This window comes from Callospermophilus lateralis, unplaced genomic scaffold, assembly GCF_048772815.1.
Source record: "Callospermophilus lateralis isolate mCalLat2 unplaced genomic scaffold, mCalLat2.hap1 Scaffold_1033, whole genome shotgun sequence".
Lineage (NCBI taxonomy): Eukaryota > Metazoa > Chordata > Mammalia > Rodentia > Sciuridae > Callospermophilus > Callospermophilus lateralis.
In genome coordinates this window covers 479,696-499,111 of record NW_027510520.1, presented here as the reverse complement: position 1 = coordinate 499,111, position 19,416 = coordinate 479,696, and positions in this window count along the sequence as shown.

The following is a 19,416-nucleotide window of genomic DNA, read 5'->3' as shown; positions in this document are numbered from 1 at the left end:
CATTTAGGCTTTCGTACAATCAAAGTGTGACCTTTGCTTTTTTGTCGAGAATATTACTGTGATAAAATGTATATGGACATCAGGTGACATGAGTATTTCTTCCACCAATTCTGTGAGCAATATTTTGAAGACGTATAAATAAGTGTTGGGTGTAAAATTAGGTGTACCTGGAGTCTTTGGATATAGAGATAATGCATGAATAGACTATCCTGAGAATAAATAATATAACTGGTTCCAACTTTAAATAATTTTTTGAATTGATATCTGAAAATATACAGAAAATCTTATATTGCTATACAATCATTCATTCCATCCTGTTACATTCTAATGGTAATATGAGTGTTATGGTTTATCATGAAGAGTGTGTGAGTTTTGCTTCAAAAGTGATTGTGGAAGTCAAAAATAATGTGTTTGGCAAGAAGTCTCATGAAAAGACCAGTCAAGAGACCTGGAGGAATAAATGTGTTCTGAAGAAGGAATTGATTAAACATGAAAAAAAATTCTTATAAATTTGTGAAACTCTGGATGAAATATATATACTATGATATATATATATATATATTTGAATATATGTAGAATACATAGGTAAAATATATGTATGAAAACAGAAATCTAAGTAAGATTTGAAGCCCAGAAGGGCATTGGTCCCTTGATTGGGACTACTTAGCTTTGAATTACTTTCTGCAAAGTTGTCTCAGATAAATCCATATACAATGACATAGGACCTTGTACCTTGGATGATTGAATGTAGAAGCGAACATCCAGTCAAAAAGGGATAGTTGGTAGTGAAAGTTTAATAAAATAGGTACTTGTCACTTCCTGTGTTTCTGTACGCTTAATAAAACACTGTTGAAATCTTGAGAATTGTTTGCTAATCTTGTTCCCAGAATGTGCTGTCCCCATCTGCCAAACTGCAGATTGTACTCCCTCACCCGGTTAAGCGCTAACCGCCCACTGACCCTTACCCATCAATAAACTTCCCTCCCTGCCCTCTCCAAGAAAAGTATATAAGCTCTGCTGAAGCTGTTCTCAGGACTCTCTGCTCTATTCAAGTGAACTCTGAGCCCCAGCATACTGGACCCCCAGTAAATCCTTTGCTGTTGCATGTTAAAGTCTCTTGGTTGTCCCTTCCTCTGACACTAGCCCGACCTTTACATATGGAGGTTCCACAGAGATCAAGCAGCGGTGGACGAGAGACCCCAATGGACCCCCCTCAGATAAGTAAGGCGCCTCTTTCTGGTTTCAGGTTTCATGTTAGGGTTTGGCAAAATGGCTGTCAATGAAGAGTGTGAGCTCTCTCTGATGGTGGCTGACAGTCGCGTTACAGAACCACAGGCCACGTCCCTGGAGGACGCCTGAGAGGACTCGGGAAATTGAGGAACAATAGTCTCCTTGACTCAGTGATATTTTGTTTCGGATTCAGTATTGCCAGTCCATCGGATTTTGCCGGCTACTCAGTCATGGTCTCAGTGTTGAACGTCCATTGCCTGTCTTTATTGTCTTGTCTTGCCTGTGTCATGTGTCTTGATTTCACTGTTTCTGTATCTCTCATTATGGAACAGAGCACTTCAATGCCTCTGTCCCTGACCCTTGATCACTATACCAAAGTCCGTTTAAGGGCTCAGAATCTCTTTATTTCAGTAAAGCCCCGGATGTGGTAGACTCTCTGTACCTCAGAATGGCCCACCTTTGGAGTCGGATGGCCCCTAGAAGGATCTTTCTACTTCCCACTAATTTATAATTCAGAGATATTGTCTTTCAGCCGTGGCCAGATAGTCATCTGGATCAACAGCCATATATTTTAATTCAGCAGGACCTCTGCAAATTTCCTCCTCAATGGGTCAAGCCTTTCCTTGCCCCTGCCCCCGCAATGACTCCTTCCCCCAGGAACTCACAAACACTCTGCTCCTCCTCCTCCTCCACACTCTGTTTTCCCTTTGTCACCAGATTTGAGTCTACTGGACTCTCCTCCCCCTCCTTATCCCCTGCCCTCATCCTCTAACCCCCAACACCCTCTAAGTGATACCCCTGCTGCTGACTGAGCCTCTCCTCCATTGAAGGAAGCTAAGCCGGCCCAGCGCCCTCCAGGTAATTCCCCTGCAGCACACACAGCACCTCCTCCCATGGAGGAAGCTGGCCCTGCTAAAGGAACTCGCTGGCGGTGAATGATTGAAAACCCTGGAACTCTTGGGATGCCTCCCCTTCGACCCTATGGACCAATGATTGACAATGGCCATTGGGGGAAAATTCAAGCCTACCAGTATTGGCCGTTCTTCTCTTCAGACCTATGTAACTTAAAAAATAGCAATCCCCCTTTTACCGAGGACCCCACCCGGCTCTCAGGTGTGGTTGAGTCATTGATGTTTTCACACCAGCCTACTTCGGATGACAGCCAACAACTGCTAGGGACTTTCTTCATGACAGAGGAAAAAAAGGGAATTCTCCAGGAAGCTAAAAAAAAAATCCTTGGACCAGGTTTGCATCCGACACAACTTACCAACATAATCAAAGCCGGCTTTCCCTTGAACCAACCCAACTGGGACCCCAACACCTTTGAAGGTAGGGAGCATCTGTCCACTTATCGCCGGGCTCTAATAGTGGGTCTCCGAGCAGCCGCTAGTGACCAACTAATTTGGCCAAGGTAAGAGAGATTATCAGGGGCCTGATGAATCTCCCTCTATGTTTCTAGAGAGAATTATGGAGGCATATAGGAGCTATAATCCTTTTTATCGTCAGGCAGAGAATCAAAAGGCATCTGTCACGATGGCCTTATTGGGCAAACTGCCCTGGATATTAAAACAAAGTTACAAAGCTTAGATTGATTACAAGATATGACTTTGAGAGATTTAGTCAGAGAAGCTGAGAAGGTATACTATAAGAGAGAAACTGAGGAAGAGAAGGGAGCAAATGGAGGATAATAGAAACAAAAGGCAGAGTAAGGCGTTGACTAAGGTCCAGGTCACAACAACAAATAGGCCAAAAATTAAGAAACAGGGAGACAAGAAGGTATACATTGGCCCACGACAGAGGCCACCCTTGGCCTCAGATCAATGTGCCTACTCAAACAAAAAGGACACTGGGCCAAAATTGACATAGAAAGCGACAGCCACGCCAGCCAGCCATTCTGACTCTGGAGGATGACTAAGAAAGTCGGGGCTCAGATCCCCTCCCCGAGCTCAGAGTAACTTTTGAAGTGGAGGGGACCCCAGTAAACTTTGAAGTGGATACAGGGGCAATATAATGAGCCCATAAGGCCACATTGGGCCCTCTATCAAATAAAAAATCTCTATTTCAAGGGGCTAATGGCAGTAAATATCGGGCTTGGACAACTAAGAGGACCATGGACCTGGGAAAAGGAAAAATCCATCACTCCTTCCTAGTAGTCCCAGAATGCCTGGCCCCATTGATCGGCGGAGATCTGCTCACCAAGCTCTGGGCCAAAATAAATTTTAACCCTGAAGGCCCTTAAGTGGAATTTCTAAATCTTTCAGTAAAAACTCCAAGAGCCACGGCTCTAACTATGTCAGTAGAAAATGTACATCAACTCACTCACCTTGGTTCAAAGAAACTGCAGGCATTCCTGAAGGATCAAGAACAGAGTTTTCCACTAACAGACTCACAGTGAAGAAAATAACTGAATGGGTAACAAAAGCCTGTTGGGTTCATCAATTGGTAAATGCTTACCCTTCCAAGCTTCCTGTATGAAAGCACATACGAGGAACCAAACCAGGACAATACTGGGAAGTGGACATTACTGAAATAAAGCCAGCAAGGTATGGACTTAAATATCTCCTAGTCTTTGTAGATACATTTTCAGGATGCATTGAAGCCTTCCCCACAAAAAAAAGAAAAAAAAAAGAAAAGAAATAGCGCAAATTTTGGTCAAGAATATCCTAGAAGATATTTTTCCAAGATACAGCCTGCCTAAGTTAATAGGGTCTGATAATGGACCGGCGTTCATGGCCCAGGTAAGTCAGGGGTTAGCCAGGACCCTGGGGATTAATTGGAAGTTACATTGTGCTTATAGACCCCAGAGTTTAGGACAGGTAGAAAGAATGAACCAAACCATTAAACAGACCTTAACAAAATTAAGCTTAGAGACCGGAATAAAAGATTGTACTATGCTCCTGCCTTATGCACTGTTAAATGAAGAAAATACTCACTCTGATTTTAGTGTAACCTCACCCCCTATGAAATTCTCTATGGTGCCCCTAATCCAGTAAGGGACCTAACACCAACTCTAAGACCTTACAATCCCTTCCACACCAGCTTGCTTGACAGACTTAAAGCTCTTGAAAGAATTCAGTGACACCTGTGAAAACAGCTGGCCACTGCCTACCAAACTGGGGACGAGGGGACTCCACATCGATATCAAGTAAGAGACTTTGTCTTCGTAAGACGACATCAGGTGACATCGCTGGAACCCCGCTGGAAAGGACCATTCCAGGTGCTACTTATAACACCTACAGTGGTAAAGGTAGATGGAATCACTTCCTGGATGCATGCCTCTCATCTCAAGCCTGCGCCCTGTCCAGACATTGACTGGAAACTGGAATTGGCTGGAAACTGGAAAAGACTGGTAACCCTTTCAAATTGCACATTCGCCGTGTGGATAAGGCTATAGACTCTCCCCTTGACCACCAGTATTTCTAACCCTCATCACCCCTTTCAGCAGCGATGGCTGATCACAAATCCTACTGGACAAGAAGTTTAATCAATCTTGCATACAGCCCCCTTAGGGACCTGGTGGCCATTTCTCCACCCAGACATTTGTCAGCTGGCTATATGTCTTTCCTATTCAGATATCCCTGAAGAAGAGGATCCCACTAAAATTCCATTAAATCCCTTCCGTATCATATGTAATGGAAACAAACATTATGGATGTAGGGACACGTGAGCCAGATGCAGGTCGGCTAGCCTAGATTACTATGTTTGCCCGGTGAACTATCAAAGCCACAAACAGCCATGGCTGTGTGTGGGAAAAGCCGACTTCTTCTGTAATCAAGGGGATGTGAGCATACAGGGGCTGCACGATGGAACCCTAACTCCTAATCAAATTCAGTACACAGCATTGGCCATATTACCAATAAGATAACCTAAATCGATGGCACCCAGAGGGGTCTCTAGATCCTCAAATTCTGTGGAACCTTTTTAACTTTGGGAAGGGCTCAAAGGCGTGAAAAGAGATTCCCCTATGTGGAGGCCTTTTCCGACCTTCGCTCACATCCTGAACTATGCTTCTCCAATAGATCCTCACCCTCAGCCTTCTGCTCTAGTCTCTCTGCTGTCACTCCCACCTCAACAACCTGATTTCTCCCATCCCGTTACTAGATCAACAACCCAAACATCCGCCGGTTCTCAGACCATTGCCCCCTTGCTGAGGTAGCAGGTACTTAGTTACCACTCTACCCACTCACTCCTCTCTTCTCCTGTCAGCACCCATACGGGGTTTCACCAGGTCCTTTTACCAGCAAACCTAAAGCTCAAAATAGCTGAGAAGACCCCTATCCAAGATGTAATGAAAATGGTCTTTAAAGTTGCTTTGTCATCACTGAAAACAGGTTACTAAGAATTTAAAGTCCCTCACAGGCTTTTTGGATACACACTCCCATCTTCCCCTCTTTTCTACATGTTCTACTGCTCAAGTTTTTGTTGCTAGAAAATCCCAAACCCCTTTCCCATTATTCTTTTACATCTCTCCGTACTCATTCTCAGATCCTCGGAACTGCTCTAAGTCCCGCCTTCCCTCTCTTTCCCCTCTGTTCCACACCCACAGAAAAGTCTTAACTGATCTTCTCCAGATGTCTTCACCATGGCTTACTTTAGGACGTTCAGCAAAAGAGTCCCTATAAAAGAGTTCAGTGTAGACAAACTTCCTGTTTTCATGTGGCCCTGTTCTACTTGGCCACTGGCTAAAACAATCAGTATTTGTAAGCTAGACACCCCCTTACTAGTTTATCACAAAATATGTGAACAAGGCCTCTGACTTTGAGCTAGGGCTTCAAAGAGATGGCTACATTTCTATGATAAAGAAGTTACCAACTGGCTCCATGGTAACAGCTGGCAAGCGGAAAAAAGAAAGGGATGAAATATCTCTCCCCCTCCCAGGTGTCGTTGAAAAGTTAATTTGCTCAGAACAGAGGAAAAAAACATAAAAAAACTGCTTTTTGTGAATTTCTGCTGACTGTGAACTTCTGAGCACATTCCCTTACATGTTGGGTACAAAATTCTGAAACTTCCTAAACTTGGGGTTCATGGGATTAATTGATTACAACAGAAGCAATGCCCTCTGAATCCGTTTGCAACCAAATAGGACTGTTTCCCTAGCTTTGGTGCTATCTTAGGTGCCTTGTCTTGACTGTTCCTACAAGAGTATAATTCTATATACTTAAACATTTTTATGTTTTCATTAAATGGTCAACAGTGGTGATTAAATGTGTAATGGTGCAGAGGTTACCCAGAGTGCTCTATCATGATGCAGGTTCATTTGAAGATCAAACAGGGGGGCATACAACCCGGTTCCACAGGGAACATATATCCCTCACTTCAGCCATCCTATTAGGAATACGAGTTGCTGCAGGGGAGGTCACAGGAACCACTGCCTTGGTCCATGGTACACAGCAAAATACCCAATTAGAAGCAGCAATAGACCAAAACTTAAAGATATTAGAAACCTCCATCACAGCTTTGTGGGAATCTTTAACCTCTCTCTCTGATGTTGTTTCATACAACAATCGAGGGTTGGACCTCCTCTTCATGAGAGAATGGTGCCTTTGTGCTGCATTGAGGGAAGAATGTTATTTTTATGGCAACAATACTGGAGTTGTAAAAAATTTATGAGTAAAATAAAAGGATGCCTTGAAGAGTGTCAACGAAAGAGAGAGGCCCAAAAAGGGTGGTTTGAGTCTTGGTTCACACAGTCCCCCTGGTTAACTATACGTTTATCAACCTAGGCCAGTCCAATAATAATACTCACATTCTTGCTAACTATAAAACCCTGTTTGCTCAACCATGTATTTTCATTTCTCCAACCTCAAATTAGACAAGTTAAACTTATGGTAATACCCCACTAGCAGACATAGAATGTGACACCACTCCAATGATCACTTTTATGATTAAAAGTAGCCAGAAGAAGACGTGGGGAATGAAAGGTTAATAAAATGGTACTTGTCACTTCCTCTTTTTCTGTATGCTTAACAAAACACTGTTGAAATCTTGAGAACTGTTTGCTAATCTTGTTCCCAGAATGTGCTGTCTCCAACTTCCAAAATATATAATGTACTCCCTCTCCCGGTTGCATGCAAACTGCCCGCTCGCCCTGACCCATCAATAAACTTCCCTCCCTGCCCTCTACAAGGAAAACACATAAGCTCTGCTTAAGATGTCCTCAGGGCTCTCTGCTCGATTCAAGGGAGCTCTGAGCCCCAGCATGCTGGACCCCCAATAAACCCTTTGCTGTTCCATGAGACAGTCTCTTGGTGGTCTCTTCCTCCGACGCTCACCTGAACATTACTTGGATGATTGAATGTAGAAGAGAACATCCAGTCAAAAAGGGATAGTCGGTAGGATTAGGAAGATAGTCGGTATGTTTAGGAAGGAGAGTGAGTATAGGATTTGGAACAAAAGTTTTTTAGCAATAGGGTTTTGGTTAGAGAGTGAATGTAAATGTGAGCACATATGAACCATCACAATGATGAACTGGGGAAAATATGTAGGAAAGCAGATATCAATAGAGACATTACGAAATCAGGCAAAGTATAAAGTGTGTGATAGAAATAGGCATTTTCAACAGGGTTGATTTTGGATATATTATCTTAGGAAGAAACGAATATATTGTCACAAATAGGATTGACTTTTGAGAGCATTAGGCAACCTGGACATGGATGTTTTTAGTAATCCATGTTAACTTTACATTTAGGCTTTGGTAGAAACATAAGTGTGACCTTTTTGTGTCCAGAATATTACTGGGTTAAATTGTATATGTAGATCAGGTGACATGAATATTTCTTCCACCATTTCTGGGAGCCATAATTTGAATACGTATAAATTAGTATTGAGTTTACAATGAGGTGTACCCTGTGTCTATGAATATAGAGACAATGCATGAATAGACTATACTGTGAATAAATAATATAACTGGTTCCACTTTAAATAATGGTTTGATTTGATATCTGAAAATATATAAGAAATCTTATATTGATATACAATCATTCATTCCATCCAGTTATACATCTAATGGTAATATTAGGGTTATGGTTTATCATGAACGGTGTGTGAGTTTTGCTTCAAAAGGGATTATGGAAATCGAAAATAATGGGTTTGGTAAGAAGTCTCATGAAAAGACCAGTCAAGAAACATGGAGGAATACATGTGTTCTGAAACAGAAAATTATTGAAAGTGAAACACATACCCATAATTTTGCTAACTTGTGGATGAAATATATACTCTATTATGTGAATTACCTGAAGAAATAGTAATGTACCAGTGGCGAATAAGAATGAACATGAAAATACACATCATGTCCCATATGAATCTACTTGCATTAATGAGAAACTGGGTCAATTATTGTAGAAATATTAGGATATGTATGCACCATTCACTGAAGTTAGTTTTCATTACTAGGAAGCAAATATGTATTTCAGGTGGATGAATATTTCAGAGAATAACCTTTTGAAATGTTGACTATAAATCCACATACATGAATATGAAAAAATTTAGGGAGTGTATAATAAGGCATATATATTTTATATTTTAAAAAAATCTGGAGTGTGTATATATACACAGAGAGAGAGAGAGAGACATTAAAAAGTAGCAATATATATGCCAATCGAAATTCACCGTGATATATATATCTTACACAGATAGAAAAATATTCAATTTACTGAACATGGATTTATGTATAATATTGTTCAACTAGGAGGCTCACACATAGGATGAATTTTCAAATCCCATAGCGTTTAGGTGGAGTGATCACTTCTCATCATTTGTATCTGTCAAGTCAGACACCTCACAAGAACGTATGTGTGATACCAGGTAGTATTCTATATGTGCATATAAAAATAGATGTGCTCAATAGGTTACATAAAATGGGAGAGAGGAATTCACATATTTGTTAAATTTAAAAATACATGGAGAACTATTTCAATTTAAATCGACTAGATTTATAGCACCTACATTTTGTCATGCAAAAGCCATGTCCAACTATACACCATGCCTCCTCTGAACTGCTTGTATTTATATTCTGTTTGGGTTATTTTTCTCCATCTTATTAGGATTAGTAGTCAGAGACAAGTAGGGTATGGGTTAGTGTCACGGATTCAGTATTTCAAATGGAAAATAGGAAAATAAATCCAATGTGTATGCAAATATGTGCCACAAAAAATATTCCCACTCTCATCCAGAAAAATGCCTTGAAATTATCTTCGCCCCAGGTAAAACACAATTAGAAAAGAAGAGTTAGAAAATCTGTGAATACATATGTGGAATGGAAAATGCTCAGGAGTTCACAACCTTGGAGGTGGTAGAGGAGTTTCCAAAAGTAAGGGACAGTGTAAACACTCCACAATCATGGAGCTATGCTGGCCTAAAGACTTCTTGAGAAACTGCCTCTGAGTTTGGGCATTTGAAATATATGTTGTTGTCAGGAGCTTTAGCTTCCTTTGAAGTGAGACCATCAAACCTGGGTCAGTATCTATGTGACCTGGAGGACATGGTTTCTTATTTTCCGATGAACATGAGGCAGCAGTGCTGAAGTCTCTTTGTAGGTAAACTGTGGCCTCTTCGGGCAAAGTGACACCCCGTGTGGACTTTGAAGCCATTTGGTCATCCTCCACTTTTCGTGGTGTTTTTTTGCTGCTGCACTGGGAGTTTGGTATTTGATTCATGACATACAAGGAGTTCAACTGGGACACAGTGCATGAGGGAGTCTTGTAACGTGTGGTGGGTCAGGCTCTGCAGGAGAATGCACCAACTGGGCTTCTATTCCACATTGCTTGCCGCCTTGACCATAGCAACCTAATTCTGAACATTGCCCTGAAAACTCTGCATATAACAAGATGCCTTTTCATATAATGGTCTCCTGGCTGCATCAAGTCAGTCACAAGCCATTTGGACGCCAATGGCAGATCCACATGGCCACATCACAGATGTATTATCACACACCTGCCTACCACTGCTCTAGGCCCACTACTCAGCAGGCTCCAACTTACTGGCATCTCTGTTCTACACCATTTTCATGAAACCCAGTCAATCAAGGCACTGTCTGTTACACTCATGATCAGCAACAGGACATCCAATGGTTCTCCAGTGCCATCTGGTCATTGGGAATTTCAAAAATTTCATGGTGTTTTTCTTTCCATTTTTCAAGAATGAAGTTGGAGGCACTTTGGGGTTTCCATTCATCCAGGAACCATTACATGGGGAGGAAGCTCATTTCAATGAAAGCTCTGAGGAACTCTAACAGGCAAGGCTTCCCAAACACTGGCCAAAAGGTCACATGAAGCCAGGCCCATTGAGGTCTACAACATGAGGTCCATGTGTCTTTTGACTCTAACTATGGCTGCCAAGTTTTTCAGAATAAAATCATGTGATATCCTTGCTGAGATTTTCAGCTCTCTGTGGAAAGCCATCCTGGGCCTAGATCTCAGGTTTCAAGGGCAACTCTCATGTGTGGCCTCCTACAATGCCAACACAATTAATGGCAATACTTCTCTGAGGTCAGTTCCAGAACTCAGTCTCCAAGGAGAATCACACCAGAGTTCAAGCCCATGTGGACCCTGTCATCTCTTCCAAACGCCACACAAATGACCACAATTAAAACCAAAACATTCCCACATGGCCCTCATCTTCATCCATATAGGCACTCATCATAAACTCTGGCTGGAGGTTTCCATGAGGGATGCAGCCCAAGACAGTGTCCAAAATATCCACCATTGCCCCTCATTTGTCTAAATTTAGGGTGGTCTGGAAACCCTTTCTGTGAACCAAGAGTGATCAAATAGGCGTGCCGTTAATACTGCTCTGCTTCTCCAATTTGAGGCCTACTGACTGTCAGGTATAGATTGCTTATGTGATTTGGCATCATGAGAGAAACCAAGCACTTATGCAGGACTTTGAATAACTCATTTGACCTATAGGAATCCTATTCTCACTTGATGGACGTCAGGAACCTAACAGAGAAAGGCAAGAGACTTCATCCACAATGACTGATCCTTTTGCCATTTTGGTTTTGGATGCACACATGGGATCTTCTTTAGATTTATCAGGAGCTGAGAATCTTAGCCACAGCCTCAACCAGGGCCTAGTGTCTGATTAAGACACATCCCTTTCCAAAGAAATTAAGCAATGAGCCACAGGTGATGCCCATTCATTTCCATTTGAAAACTGTTTCTTCAGGCTTCAAAAAGGGGTGGCCTGAAACAAAGACCTTCCTGACATTCAAGGCAACAGAACCATAGGTAAGCAAATGGCCCAAAGCAGGGTTTCTCCAATGAGACTTTACTGGTCACACTAATATCTGAGATGTTCCCATTCCCTTCAGCTATCAAGAACATGGCCATGTCACAGAGCATGGAGGTTATACATATCTTGGACAATAAATCATGAGCTCATTCTGGAGAGTGGCCAGAATTCAGGAAGAAAACCAGAACTTAGGAAGTTAGTAGTTGTTTCCTATCCATAAGACAAGCCACAGTCTATTCATCACTTATGAACGATGAATGCTGGGAAGCTTTCTACTAGACAGGACACCTCCATTGATGCATTCTCTTTTCTAATGTCTAAAACCACGGACACAGTGGATACACAGACATAGAAACACTCGCCTTGTCAAAAGAGTTACTATCAACAGTAGACTCCAAAGCAAACGAACCACCTTTATTACCTATTCGCAGAATATGAGACAAAACCACAAACTCACACCCACACACATAAAGTCACCTCATTCCCAAAAGTGGATCTGTGACTATCTGGAGTGTCCTCTGACTGGTGGGCCATACTATGTTCCTCTCGAAATGGCCTTTCCTCTCTCAGATTTTGTCTCCTTGGCCAACTCTGTGATGCTTTGAGGAGCCTGCAGTTAGCCACTACCTGCTATCTCAGGAAAGGCCTCTCTTCAGAGCTCAATTGGCATTTGGCCATCCTCAAATCAGTAGGTACCAAGAAGGTCTGAATCTGTACTTGGTAAATACAAACAAGTGAGCCCACTGGGACTGGGACTGGGACTGGCTCTCGGTGCCTGGCTTCTTGCATCACAATTTCAGAGAGTTCCATCACCAAGGAAGTTAGCTAGGACACTTCCTTCAGGAACTGAATGAGGTCACTGCCTTGGCAACAACTTTGTCCTAACCATTGCTTCCAAGGGTTCCATGAGATGGAGGCTGCTCCTACTTTGTGTGACAATTTGACTTGTTACAATGGTATATCAAAATAGGCACCTGGGAACAGCTCTCCACGCAGGCCTGCTTAGGTCCATCTTCTCTACATTAAGAAGAGAAAGGCTGATGCATACACATCCCTTCGTCCTGTTCAGGTTGTTTCCCATGAAGATGGATTTTGCTCTCTCAGATCCTTCATAGCTGCCTACATCTTCTCCAGGGATCATTTCTGCATCGAACTTTGAGGTTCTCAGCAGTTGGAAGATACCCTACATTCCTGTATTGTAAGGCGAACTCTGTCCCTGCTCTTTTGTAATTTTAGATTGAAGCAACAGTGTATGGTTAGGGTTAATAACAGGTTCGATTTGGGCAAGGAATCATTATGCGGGATGAATAATGGTATTGGGAACCTGCAATATTTATAGGAATATAGAGATGAAATATAAGTATGAAAACAGAAATCTAGGTAAGATTTGAAGCTCAGAAATGCATTGGGCAACTGATTGCGATACGTAGCTTTGAATTACGTTCTAGATACATGTTTCAGAAAAATCGATATACAATGGCATAGGATCTTGTACCTTGGATGATTGAATGTAGTAGAGAACATCTACTCAAAAAGGGATAGTCGATAGGATCAGGAACATAGTCAGTATGTTTCGGAAGAAGAGTGAGTATAGGATTTGGACCAAAGTTCATAAGCAATAGGGTTTCGGTTAGAGAGTGAATGTCAATGTCAGCACATGTGAAGGGTCAGTCACAATGTTGAACTGGAGAAAATATGTAGGAAAGTAGATATCAATAGAGACATTAGGAAATCAGGCAAAGTACAAAGTGAGTGAAAAAATTAGACATTTTCAATGGTATTGAGGTTGAATATATAATCTTAGGAAGAAACAAATATGTAGTCACCAACAGGATGATCATTTGAGAGCATTAGGCAACCTGGACATGGATGTTTTTAGTAATCCATGTTCAGTTTCCGTTTAGGCTTTGTTACAGTCATACGTGTGACTTTTGCATTTTGTGTCCAGAATACTACTGTGATAACATGCATATGTAGATCAGGTGACATGAGTATTTCTTCCACCATTTCTGGGAGCAATATTTTGAAGATGTATAAATTAGTATTGGGGGTACAAAGAGGTGTATCCTGTGTCTATGAATATAGAGATAATGCATGAATAGACCATACTGTGAATAGATAATATAACTGGTTCCACTTTACAAAATGTATTGAATTGATATCTGAAAATATATAAGAAATCTTATATTAATATAAAATCATTCATTCCAACCAGTTATACATCTAATAGTGATATTATAGTTATGATTTATCATGCAGTGTGTGTCCGTTTTGCTTCAAAAGTGATAAAGGAATTCGAAAATAATGTGTTTGGAAAGAAATCTCATGAAAAGATCAGTCAAGAAACATGGAGGAATCCATGTGTTCTAAAGCAGGAAGTGATTGAAAGTGAAACAAATGCCTATAAATTTGCTAACCTGTGGAGGAAATATATATCCTATGATGTGCATAAACTGAAGAAATTGTAATGTCCCAGTGTTGAATAAAAATGAACATCGATAAACACATCATGTCCCATAGGCATCTATTTGCATTGATGATAAACTGTGTCAGTTACTATAGAAATATTAGGATTTGTATGCACCATTCACTGAAGTTAGTTTTCAGTACTAGGAAGCAAATATGTATTTCAGGTGGATGAAATTTTTTGAGAATAATCTTGTGAAAAGTTGATTATAAATCCACATTCATGAACATGAATAAAATTAGGGAGTGTATATAAGACACATATATTTCATATTTTGAAAAATAGAAGGAGAGAGTGTATATATATATATATATATATATATATATATATATATATATATATATATACACACACAGACACACACACATACACACCCAGAGACATTAAAAATAGCAATATATGCCAATCAAAATTCACCATGAAATATATATCATCCACAGATCCAAAAATATTCATTGTACTGAACATGGATTTGTGTATAATTTTGTTCAACTAGGAAGCTCACCCATAGGTTGAATTTTCAGTTCCAACGACATTTAGAAGGAGTGATCTTTTCTCTCAATTTGTATCTGCCAAGTTAGCCACCTCACAAGAATGTACGTGTAGTACCAGGTAGGATTCTCTATGTGTATATAAAAATATATTTGCTGAGTAGGCTACAGAGAAAGAGAGACAAGAATTCACATATTTGTTATCTTTAAAACCACATGGACAACTATTGCAACAAAAAATTTTCTAGATTTATAACCCCTAACCTTTAAAATGCAAAAGGCAAGTCCAACTATACACCATGCCTCCTCTGAACTGCTTGTATTTCTATTATGTTTGGGTTATTTTTCTGCCTCATATTAGGATTAGTAGTCAGAGACTAGTAGGGTGTGGTTTAGTGTCAGAGATAAAGTATTTGAAATGGAAAATTGGAAAATGAATCCAATATGTATGCAAATATGTCCTACACAAAAGTCTTCCCACTCTCATCCAGATAAATCCTTTGACATTACCTTCACCCCATGTAAGATGCAATTCGAAGAGAAGAGTTAGAAAATCTGTGAATACATATCTGGAATGGAAAATGCACAGGAGTTCACAACCTTGGAGGTGGTAGAGGAGTTTCCAAAAGTAAGTGACTGTGTAAACACTCCACAAACATGGAACTCTGCTGGCCAATAGCCTTCTTGTAAAACTGCCTCTGAGTTTGGACACTTGAAATATATCTTGTTGTCTGGAGCTTTAGCTTCATTTCTGGTGAGACCATCAAACCTGGATCTGCATCTATGTGACCAGGAGGACATCGTTTCTTATTTTCCATTGAACATGTGGTACCAGTGTTGATTTCTCTCTTTGTTGGTAAACTGTGGCCACTGGAAGCTTATTGTCTCCCTGAGTGGACTGTGAAGCCATTTGGTCATCCTGCCCTTTTTGTGGTGTTTCTTTCTTTTTTTTTTTAATTCTATTTTTTTATTGGTTGTTCAAAACCCTACAAAGCTCTTGACATATCATATTTCATACATTAGCATACATTAGCTTCAAGTGAGTTATGAACTCCCTTTTTTGCCCCAAGTACAGATTGCAGAATCACATGGGTTACACATCCACATTTTTACATAATACCATAATAGTAACTGTTGTATTCTGCTACCTTTCCTATCCTCTACTATCCCCCCTCCCCTCCCCTCCCATCTTCTCTCTCTACCCCTTCTACTGTAATTCATTTCTCACCTTGTTTATTTTCCCATTCCACTTACAACCTCTTATATGTAATTTAGTATAACAATGAGGGTCTCCCTCCGTTTCCATGCAATTCCCCTTTTCTCTCCCTTTCCCTCCCACCTCATGTCTCTGTTTAATGTTAATTTTTTCTTCCTGCTCTTCCTCCCTGCTTTATTCTTAGTTGCTCTCATTATATCAAAGATGACATTTGGTATTTGTTTTTTAGGGATTGGCTAGCTTCACTAAGCATAATCTGCTCTAGTGCCATCCATTTCCCTGCAAATTCCAAGATTTTGTCATTTTTTAGTGCTGCGTAATACTCCATGGTGTATAGATGCCACATTTTTTTAATTCATTCATCCATTGAAGGGCATCTGGGTTGGTTCCACAATCTAGCTATTGTAAATTGTGCTGCTATGAACATCGATGTGGCAGTATCCCTGTAATACGCTCTTTTAAGGTCTTCAGGGAATAGTCCGAGAAGGGCAATAGCTGGGTCAAATGGTGGTTCCATTCCCAGCTTTCCCAGGAATCTCCATACTGCTTTCCAAATTGGCCGCACCAATTTGCAGCCCCACCAGCAATGTACAAGAGAACCCTTTTCTCACTCCAGTAAGATTGGCAGCCATTATGAAATCAAACAACAACAAGTGCTGGCGAGGTTGTGGTGTTTCTTGATGCTGCAATGGGAGGTTGGTATTTGCTTCATGAAATACAAGGAGTTCAACTAGGATATAGGGCTGGAGGGAGTTCTGTCACGTGTGTTGGGTCAGGGTGTGCAGGAGAATTCACCAACCAGGGTTCTATCCCACATAACTTGCCCCCTTGACCATAGCAACTTGATTGTGAACATTGCCCTGAAACCTCTCCATATAACAAGATGCCTTTTCATATAATGGTCTGCTGGCTGTACCAAGTCAGTCACAAGCTATTTGGAAGCCAATGGCAGATCCACATGGCGACACCACAGTTGTATTATCACACACCTGCCCACCACTGCTCTAGGCCCACTACTCAGCAAGCTCCAACTTACTGGCATCTCTGTTCTGCACCATTTTCATGAAACCCAGTCAATCAAGGCACTGTCTGTAACACAACAATCAAGCCACTGTCTGCAACAGAACATCCAATGGTTCTCCAGTGCCACTTGGTCATTGGGAATTTCAAAAATATCATGGTATTTATCTATCCATTTTTCAAGAATGAAGTTGGAGGCACTTTGGGGTTTCCATTCTTCAAGGAACCATTACATGGGGAGGAAGCTCATTTCAATGAAAGCTCTGAGGAACTCTAACAGGCAAGGCTTCCCAAACACTGGCCAAAAGGTCACATGAAGCAAGGCCTATGGAGGTCTACAACGGGAGGTCCATGTGTCTTTTGACTCTTAACTATGGCTGCCAAGTTTTTCAGAATAAAATTATGCGATATCCTTGCTGAGATTTTCAGTTCTCTGAGGAAAGCCATCCTGGGCCTAGATCTCAGGTTTCAAAGGCAACTCTCATGTGTGGCCTCCTACAATGCCAAAACAATTAATGGCAATACTTCTCTGAAGTCAGTTCCAGAACTCAGTCTCTAAGAGGAATCACACCTGAGTTCAAGACAATGTGGAACCTGTCAACTCTTCCAACCGCCACACAAATGACCACAATTAAAACCAAAACATTCCCACATGGCCCTCATCTTCAGCCGTATAGACACTCATCATAAACTCTAGCTGGAGGTTTCCATGAGGGGCGCTGCCAAAGACAATGTCCAAAATATGCACCCTTGCCCCCCATGTGTCTAAATTCAGTGTGGCCTGGACACCCTTCCTTTGAACCAGGAGTGATCAAATAGGCCTGCTGTTAATGCTGCTCTGCTTCTCCAATTTGAGGCCTACTGACAGTCAGGTATAGATTCATTATGTGATTTGGCATCATGAGAGAACCCAAGTACTTCTGCAGGATTTGAATAACTCATTTGACCCATAGGAATCCTATTCTCACTTGATGGATTTCCGGAACCTATCAGAGGAAGGCAAGAGACTTCATCTACAATGACTGATCTTTTTGCCATTTTGGTTTTGGATGCACACATGGGATCTTCTTTACATCTATCAGGAGCTGAGAATCTTAGCCACAGCCTCAAACAGGGCCTAGTGTCTGATTAAGACACCATCCTTTTCAAAGCAATTAAGCAAAGAGGCACAGGAGATGCCCATTCATTTTCATTTGAAAACTGTTTCTTCAGGCTTCACAAAAGGGTGGCCTGAGGCAAAGACCTTCCTGACATTCAAGGCAATAGAACCATAGTTAAGCAAATGGACCAAAGCAGGGTTTCTCCACTGAGACTTTACTGCTCACACTGATGTCTGAGTTTTCCGAGATGTTCCCATTCCCTTCAGCTATCAAGAACATGGACATGTCACAGATCTTGGAGGTGGTACATATCTTGCACAATAAATCATGAGCCTATTCTGGAGAGTGGCCAGAATTCAGGAAGAAAACAGGAACTTAGGATGTTAGTAGGTGTTTAAGATCCATAAGGCAAACCACAGTCCATTCATCAATTGAGCAGGATGAATGCTGGGAAGCTTTCTACTAGACAGGACACCTCCATTGATGCATTCTCTTTTCTAATGTCTAAAACCACGGACACAGTGGATACACAGACATAGAAAGTCGCCTTGTCAAAAGACTTACTAGAAACAGTCGACTCCAAACCAAACCAACCACCTTTCCTACCTATTCTCAGAACATGAGACAAAACCGCAAACTCACACCCACACACAAAGGCACCTCCTTCCCAAAAGTAGGTCTGTAACTATCCGGAATGTCTTCTGACTGGTGGGCCATACTATGTTCCCCACAAAATGGCCTCTCCTCTCTCAGATCTTGTCTCCTTGGCCAACTCTGTGATGCTTTGAGGAGCCAACCGTTAGCCACTACCTGCTATCTCAGGAAAAGCTTCTCTTCAGAGCTCTACTGACATTTGGCCATCCTCACATCAGTAGGTACCAAGAAGGTCTGATCTGTACTTGGTAAATCCAAACAAGTGAGCCCACTGGGACAGGGACTGGGACTGGCTCTCGGTGCCTGGCTTCTTGCATCAAAATTTCCGAATGTTCCATCACCAAAGAAGTTAGGTAGGTCACTTCCTTCAGGAACTGAAAGAGGTCACTGCCTTGGCAACAACTTTGCCCTAACCGTTGCTTCCAAGGGTTCCATTAGATAGAGGCTGCCCCTACTTCCTTTGAAAATTTGACTAGTTTCAATTGTATATCAAAATAGGCACCTGGGAACAGCTCTCCATGCAGGTCTGGTTAGGTCAATCTTCTCTACATTAAAAAGAGAGAGGCTGATGCATACACATCCCTTTTTCCTGTCTAGATTGTTTGCCATTGAAGATGGCTTTTGCTCTCACAGGTCCTTCATAGCTGCTGACATCTTCTCCAGGGATTATTTCTGCATCGAACTTTGAGGTTCTCAGCAGTTGGCAGATACCCTACATTCCTGTATTGTAAGGCGAACTCTGTCCCTGCTCTTTTGTAATTTTAGATTGAAGCAACAGTGTATGGTTAGGGTTAATAACAAGTTCGATTTGGGTAAGGAATCATTATGCGGGATGAATAATGGTATTGGGAACCTGCAATATTTATAGGAATATAGAGATAAAATATAAGTATGAAAACAGAAATCTAGGTAAGATTTGAAGCTCAGAAATGCATTGGGCAACTGATTGCGATACGTAGCTTTGAATTACGTTCTAGATACATGTTTCAGAAAAATCGATATACAATG